Raw genomic sequence first — 8380 nt, forward strand, 5'->3', positions numbered from 1 at the left:
GAAGAGGGCCAAGATTGGTTACGACACCAAAAGCTTCTACGCAAGCGCAAGAGGGCTGCGTGCTGTGCGCAGGCGCATTCGTTCTCTTCCACCGCCCTGAGGAACGCAGTGAACTAGTCTTCCCCCTGCTCTTCCCTTCCCCTGCCGTGATGTACTGGGGCCTTGGTGGTGACTCCTCCCATTGTCTGGTGGTGAGGGAGGGACACATGCTGCTGAGGTCTGTGCTCTGGAGCCCCATCCCCTGGCACTTCCAAGCATGATTTTAATGAGGAGTTCTGGGGCTTCCCTGTGATTTTATATTTCATCATTGTGTGACTAGGTAAACAGTGCAAAGGGAGAGACAGCCACTGCCTCTGCTCCCACCTGCATAGGGCCCCCACCAACCACCATCGTGCCAATGAGTGTATGTGCAGGGCTGGGCACGCACACAAATACTGGGCTTTGGTGACGGGGTTGGCACACAAGTGTGCACGCACAAATATTGGTGCTCAAGTGAGGTTCTCTCAGATACTGGGGGTCAAGGAATGAGGCCTGCATGCGTGAGTGAAAGACCCCCAGTGAGTACTTGGGTGATGGGCTCTTCACACATGCATGTGCCCACAATCCAGCTGATCATATTTGTGCACAAATACAACAGATACCATTAAAGTACAAATGCATGATGTTGTAGCAATAGAGACACCCACATATATTAATGTGTAAATGTGTCTTTTGTGCATGTAGATTGCAGATGTTGAGACCTGTGCAAATTTTGCGCATCTAGTGGACACTTACCAAAACAAAGTAAGTCTTTCTTTCTTAATGTCTTTCCGCAGCTAACCAAAAAAGCTCACAAATGGTCCTATGGAGAAATATGCCCTGCACACAATTGTAATAAGACAGTTCCTTAAAACAGATAGATCCTAAACTTTTCAAGGGAGCAGTTATGTCTTCATCTTCATAGTGTTTGTACATCACCTAGAACACTGGGGTCCCAATCCCTGATTGGACCACTGGTCACTGCCACAGTATACGTATTATATAATAACCATCTGATAGATGACCGTGTCAGCATAAATTTGTCTTGGTATTGAAAAATAATATTAAAATAAGTAAAGCATAATATATTTTATATGTACAGAAACATTTCTAAAATCAAATGTGATTTTTCTCACAATATATAATTACATATATCTATATGTATACATTGTTTTTATTATTTGAATTCTGATAGTGGCTAGAGATCACAAATGAGAATGGGGCCTTATAGTGGTAGCTATATACATGTAATAAGAGAGAGGCTTTGCCCTGAAGAGCTTAAAAATAGACAAGACAAAAGTGGGAAGAGAAACAGAGAAGGTTATTTGGTCTAGATCATTCAGCAGGTCAGTGGGCAATTTGGGAATAGAACTCAGTTATCCTGGCTCCTAGTCCAGTGCCCTGTCCACTAGACCATGCTGCCACCCAAAGTAAAAAGATAAGTATTTTTTGTCATGTTAATTAAAAGCAGGTTCTGCCTGCTTCTCCATGCAGTCACATCAAATTATCTTCAGGCCTGATTTTCAGAGGTGCTGAGCTTTCAGCTCCTGTTAATTTAAACTGGAATTGTAGGGGCCCGTCACCTCAAAAAATCAGGTCTTTAGTGCACTGTTATTTATTAATATTATTTAATTAGTTTTATTATGTTAGTGCTCATAAGGTGCTAGGCATTATCCAGACAAATAGCAAGACACTGGTCCCATTTCAGAAAAGTACTTGAGCATGTTCATAACTTTAAGCACACTTAGAATATATTTTCAACAATTTCTGTCTGTCCTCATTGGTTAAATACCTTGCTCACACCTTAGTCACGTCTCGCCTTGACTACTATATCCTTCTCCTCACAATCCCCTTACAATCCATCCAAAATACAGCTGTGAAAATCATCTTCCGCTCTCACTACTCTGACCATATTACTTCCCCTAATTAAGGCCCTTACTCTCTTGAGCCACCATGCTAGTTGGGCCATCATATGGCGTAATAATAATAGTTAATAATATTCTATATGAATGTGTAGTTGGTTTCCCCCTGTGTACAATGTGGCTAATAATACTTACCTCACTTTTAAAGAGATTTGAGATCTACTGATGAAAAGAGCTAGGTATTATTTATTTATTTGTTTATTTATTATATTTAGATACAGAAAGCGTTGGGTGAAATTCTGTGGTCTCGGTTATGCAGAAGGTCAGGCTAGATTAATGTTATCACCCCTTCTGGTCTTAAAATCTGTGACTCTGTGAATCTCCTCTTTATACTTCAGAAATCATTATGAGTGGGCAGTCAGCTGGGAAACACCAGTATAGTATCAGTTTACTGCATACTGCAAGTATAAAATATGGAGTTGCATATATATTTATTCAATATATTTGTGTATATGTATATAGTTGTAACTTGTAACAGGACAGTCTGTCTTTTGAAGGGCAGGTCTGGATCTAGGCCACCCTGCTCTGAATTCTGGCCTGGAGAAGTAGGGAATTCTGCACATTGTAGTTCCCAGAGAGATGTCTGGTAATTGTAGGCTGGACTATAATGCATGATAGGAAATGGACAGGTTATAAAAGGCAACCTTTCTCAGACCAGTGAGATTGATGAGTTTGAGAGCCAGTCTTTGGTTACCTAAAGAAATACCAATGCTGTGGTGAAACCTGGTGTGGCTAGGTAAAGAGCCATGGTGACAGTAAACTGTGGGGATCTCTCTAGGCAAAGGATGTAGGAGGGGTTTTGAGCTCGTTGGAAGAGGCCAGGCTGGTAGTTGGATCTCCTGGTGTGGAGGTGATTGAGATATGGCCAGTGACAGGCATGAAAGGAAGTGATCCTGGGAAATAGGGTAGCAGTGTAATCTTGGGGTTGGGACACATAGCTATCCCGTGATTTTTGGTTGAGCTTAAGGAGAGCTGAGGGAGTCCTGGTCTTATTTATGCTCCCTTAGTTAGCTCCAGAAAAGAAGAACACTTATTTTGGCCAGAGGGCACCAATTCTCTAACAAACTCAAATAAACTGTCCAGCCAGAGGGGAAACTGAGGCAATGGCTGCATCCTGATGCCAGAACAGGTGAGTTGCTGTTGTGTATGTTATATTCCCACACTTTACAGTTGCAGTAATGTATATAATTATTATTGTGGTGCTGGCCGTGACTCCATAATTAAGGTTGCATTGAAAACAAACTAGGGAGTTATTGGGCTGGATTCTTAGTTATTCTATTACAGCTCTCTATATCAACTTCATATTCTGAGCCAATGAAGGGCCCTGTCTAGCTATTGATGTAAATTAGAACATCTTTGGGGCTTCTCTAACCTGTATTCTGGTTCCCGTGGGCCCTGGGAAGCAAAGAACAACAACCATTGTGCAGTGTGCTCTGGCCACATCCCAGTCCATCCCCTATGCTGGGTATACGGCTAGTGTAAAGCCTGTCTACCAGCTGGAAAGCCCCCAGCGGAGGGGATATTCTCAAGGGATAATATCTGCCTTTTTTAAAGTCTCTTTATGCTACCAGAGAGCCATAAAATGGCATTAGTGTAACTAAGAATAGGCCCATTGTCTTGAATTTATATGAAAATCAAATATTTCCTCCCCAAACACACTGCTTATTAGATGGGTCCAGGCTGAGTTTTGATGGGTCTATACACAAGCAAATAGTTTTACACCAGTACTCCCTTACTAAAATGGTCAGGGTACACATGCCAAGCAGGGTTTCACATCAGCTCTTGTCTTAACATAATACAAAAACTATATATGTGCAGCTGGTTTCACATCCACTCTCTTGTTACCAAAATGTCAGTGCTGTACATGCATAGCTGGTTTTGGATAAATCCTTCAATACCATTATACTGGCACTGTATATTTGCTGCTGGTTAAGACTCCCATAGTAAACATCTGGGTAGTAAAATGTTCACAAATGTTGGAAATCATTTCCTTTATTGTGCATGATGCTTCAGTCGATACACACAAATAAGCATTAATAAGAAATGAAAATGTGTTATCACTTTGATCCTGGTTCTTCATTTAATCCTCCCGCAAAATGGGAATTCAAATACAAAAAAAACTGCTGCAGATTCACCACCTCACCCAAGAGGGGGGATTGTCAGGGAGCTGGTTGCAGCACCCTGATCCTGAGCTGCTTAGCCCTAGTAAAAGTTAGAGCTGTGGGTTATCTGCTCCAACTGACATTGGGTCCCGCAGAGAGCTTGCAGCAGTGAAGTATCAGGCATAGTGGTGCTCTGGGTGAGCAAAGTAGACTTGATGGCCTGGAAAATCCAGGCCTGTGTTTGCATGGGATTAAAGTTAATGAACTCCATTCTTTAAAAAAGAAAAACAGAAAAGCCTGAGTTAAGGTTCTTAAATTCTAAAAAGTCACTTCCTCTCTCATTCATAATTCAGTAAATATACTCGCACCTCATTAGAAACAGCAGCTTGAACTCTGACCATGTGTAAGAAGTTTGTATACCAATAAATGTGTTCTTTGTGTGTGGTTCAGTCCAATGGCCACTGAAGTTGGTGGAAAGATTCCTGTTGACTTCCATCTGATTTGGATCAGGTCCATGGACAAGTTGTTGAATTTTAGTGAACATATACTTGGAAACAAATTTAAAGGGTGACTTGAGAAAAATGAATACTCAATTAAAAAAAAATTGCTACAGGAGTTTGTTTATAAATTATATAGTGGTTGGTAAACAAGCAGTTGTACTTTACAGACTTCAGTAGTAGAATGTGGATATTTAAATGTGTAATCATTGATGTTTTAAACAAGCCAAAGAATGGGGAAAGAAAACACCTCAGTCAGACACTTTAGCAATAGTTTGATCAACACTGTATATGCTACATTATAAATTGTCCACAAATTATAAATGCTACAGTTTCTTAAATTCTTACAAAATTATATAAACATTGAAATGAGTCAAACAGTAATGTGTGGTGGGACTGTCCAAAAGTACTCCGGTTAATACAGTTCTCCAGTCAACTCCTCTTCTTAGGGTCTGATCCAAAGCTGTCTGAAATCATTAGAAACACTCCCTTTGACATCAGTGGTATTTAGAGCAGGCCATTGTAGACATTCTGTATCAACATCTGAGATCAGAAATGTGTGCTTGTGGCTTGGGCTTCATCTACACTTCACACCTCAAGGGATGACCTGTACGGAATGTGTAGGTACACACCACAGTGAAAAGCAGGCAGTGTCTACATTGTGGTGTATAGCTACACAAGTGTTAGTGAAAGGCTCTAGCAGCTAGGAGGCAAATTGGAAAGGCTGCCAGAGCCTTTCTCTGCAATATGTTGCTGCTGGAGCTTTTCCTCCCCACAAGGAAATTGTCCTGAAGCAGAAAGCTACTGGAATCTTTCCCCACTGCGTTCCTGCTGCCCGAGTCTTTCCCCTCTGCTGGAACTTTCCCTGTAGCAGAGAAATAATCCAGCAGCATTGAGGTAGCAGGACACTACACTGCTAAAAGCAGTAGTGTAGAAGAGCAAACACTGTTTGGGTGAGTACAGATCCCTGCAGGGTACATACTGCAGGGTTCGGGAGTGTCTTTACTCTACTCGCCTACGCAGTACCTGGATCCTGATAAATGTGTGTTTAGAGTTCAGTGTCCTCCATGACTTCTCCTGCAGCACCAGGAACTTACACCTCTACTGAGAATTTTCAGTGGGCATTCTTCATACTCCAGGACAGTGCTGGGAATGGATAAATCACTGGCCTGGTACCGGAGGGCAAAAGACTCCAGCAATCACTCCAAGAGGGGTCCTCCAACATGCCTACTCTTCAAGGAGCTGGACCAGGTGCTCTCCAGTGCACCCAGTATTGAGGCTGAGGTGACGCATGACCCCTTTTCAACCCTGCTGGCCTCATTGTCCGACAGGATGCTGATGAAGGCCAGGGTGTGGAGTTAGTGGGAACCACAGAGGAAGAGGCCAGGAAGAAAGAAGAGTATTGTTTTCCTGCATCTCTACCCAGAGGAGCAGGTTGAGCAAGCCCCTCCTGACAAGCAAGGAGGACCTTGAGACTCAGTAGGAATTGGAACCTGAGGCAGGTAAGGTAAAAGCCCACCCTCCCCACCAACATCACCTCCTTCTTTCTCCAAAGCTGCGTGCAGGCTGGAAGGCCATCCCTGCTGCCCCTCCCCTCCAACAAAGGACCCCCAACCCAGGCACAACTGTAAATTCAACAGTCTATTGAAACCACTATAAAGCTTTTCTTTTGGTGGAAGCTGTAGAACAGATTATCAGCGAACTGTCACATTGCTTCTGGGTTTATGTGTTTGTTGGCCAACAGGCTGACAGTGATGGAGGGAGTGGAAAGGGCTGGTTTGGGGACAGAACATTTGTGCAAGTTTAATTGTTCTCCAACGTTGCAGCTGTTTTCTGCTCCTTCAAGGTCACAGACTTTCACTACAGTAACACCCCCCTCTCCACACACACACACCCCTTGCAAACGGGAGCCACTCAGAAGGGGGAGGGGGAGTGGGTTTAGTATCAGGACCAGTTACGCATGGAAAGGAGAAGGGGAACCTTTGCTTCTCCAAAGAATGTGATAGCGGTCCTCTGTTACAGTAAAAAAGTTTTCAAGCATTCCCATGCTCTGGTGGCTGGCATCTTTCCACTTGCAGCCATGCCACCCAAGCCAGGAGAAAGGGCAGTAGGTGAGGGATCTGCTGCGGCAGTGGCATAAACACAATGCAGTGTCCCTTTGCAGTGGGGAGGTGTGTGGCTTGCAGTCTTGATTGGAAGTCCATGGCACACACGTATGTATCATCCTTTCTTTCCCTGTTCCTTTCTCTGGTCTTCGCTGGATGAAGGAGCTGGATTTCCTGATGCTGCAGGGACTGGTTTGGGAACGGGTGGGCATTTGAAGTGGTTTGCTTATGTGCCTCCATGCAGTCTCCATCTGCTAGCTTAGAATGTAGTTTATTTCCATTTGGATTGCTTCCCAGTCCCATAAGCATATGTCAGCAAACTTCTGGTACAGCAGGAACTCCAACTGGTTCTGAAGACTCAAGGGTAGCACAGATTTTCTTGGTCCACCTTCATAGCTCACCAAACCCCTGCATTCAGTGATTTATAGGGGGTGGCAAGTAGCACAAGCATCTCTCTGGCTGCTGGATCCCATCATAGGGCTGGAAAACTACGTCCCTTTTCCAGTCTAGCACTTTCAAAACTGCTATGTTCACCAAATGATGGCCAGACTGAAAAGAAAAAAATGAGAACGGTTAATGTTGCCCCTGAAACAAATGCACGTGCTGGCCCCATCACAGTCTTTGTGACATTACATTTAAAAAAAATAGTTCAAGCTACCTACCATTCTCAGCAGGTGCTCCTTTCGAGGCAGCTGCAAAAGTTCTCAGAGAACCAATCGCATTCCTGAAATGCTGAAAAGTATCAATATTGTGGCATTTCACAGCAAAAGTTATGTTATCTTGGGGGATTTCTTGCCCACTTTCCAAGAGAAGAAAAAATATAATGCTGTTTTTGTGATTGAATTGGCAGGACCTTCGGCTGAGCAGAGTGAACCCATTCTGCCCAGGAATAGTAGGGGCAGACAGAAAAGGACCCTGGAAGACCTGGTCATTGGGATCAACAGAAGGAGCCAGGAACAGTTTCCCTTTATGAGGGAAAGGGAAAAACAGGTTACTGAGTAGGAGGAACAGGCTATGCAGCACAAGGAACATTTTTTTCAAAGAGAAGAGGCATTCATTATCTGGTTCCTGGGGCAGGACTCACAGAGCTTGCCCAAAGGGACTGGGAGTATGCCCTTTTGCAATCCCTGGAACAAGTGATAGAGGAATGAAATTGGGTTCTGCCTGCACAATAGCTGCTCCTGTATCTGGAACTGGCACCTTCTTCTCCAGCTCCTTCTCCTCCTACTGCATCTACAGTCCACCATGATGCTGAAACAGAGGACCCACCCCATCCCCCATGACAGTCCCAGACTCTTCATCACCTTGGCATCATTAATCTTTCCCATGTGTCCAGTGTTAGTGTTCATAAATCTGACTTTGTGGTCCACTACACCTTGAAGAATGAGTGAGGAGTAACCTTTTTGATTGATGCACTCACTCGTGCCTTTTGGTAGACAAAGTAGAGGGATGTAGGTGCCATCGATGCCCCCCACGCAGTTTGGAAACCTCATTCTCTGGAACTCAGCGATAATTTTTGGTACTTTGGTGGTGGAGACCACCCCAGCATAGATGAGTGTTGAATCTTGCACCAGTCCCGACAGTGGACTTCCCCACCCTGAAGTGGTTTGCAACTGACCAGTAGCTGTCTGGTATTGCCAGCTCCCAGAGGGCAATAGCCACCTGCTTCTGTGCTGGTTTGGATCTTTGGAAATTAGTACTCTGCTATGGTAGGATTGAGGCCAATTACCCACAGA

The 8380-nt window shown here is 43.9% G+C and overlaps 1 long non-coding RNA gene across 1 annotated transcript; it reads left to right on the forward strand.

Annotated features, from left to right (window-relative positions):
* The first annotated feature begins 102 nt into the window (after positions 1-102).
* Positions 103-7785, forward strand: LOC140918353 (uncharacterized). Its single transcript, XR_012161156.1, has 3 exons — positions 103-217; positions 724-783; positions 7495-7785. It is a non-coding gene; the product is annotated as an uncharacterized lncRNA (long non-coding RNA).
* The last annotated feature ends 595 nt before the right edge of the window (positions 7786-8380 follow it).

The sequence above is a fragment of the Lepidochelys kempii genome, chromosome 10 (assembly GCF_965140265.1).
Source record: "Lepidochelys kempii isolate rLepKem1 chromosome 10, rLepKem1.hap2, whole genome shotgun sequence".
Classification (NCBI taxonomy): Eukaryota; Metazoa; Chordata; order Testudines; family Cheloniidae; genus Lepidochelys; species Lepidochelys kempii.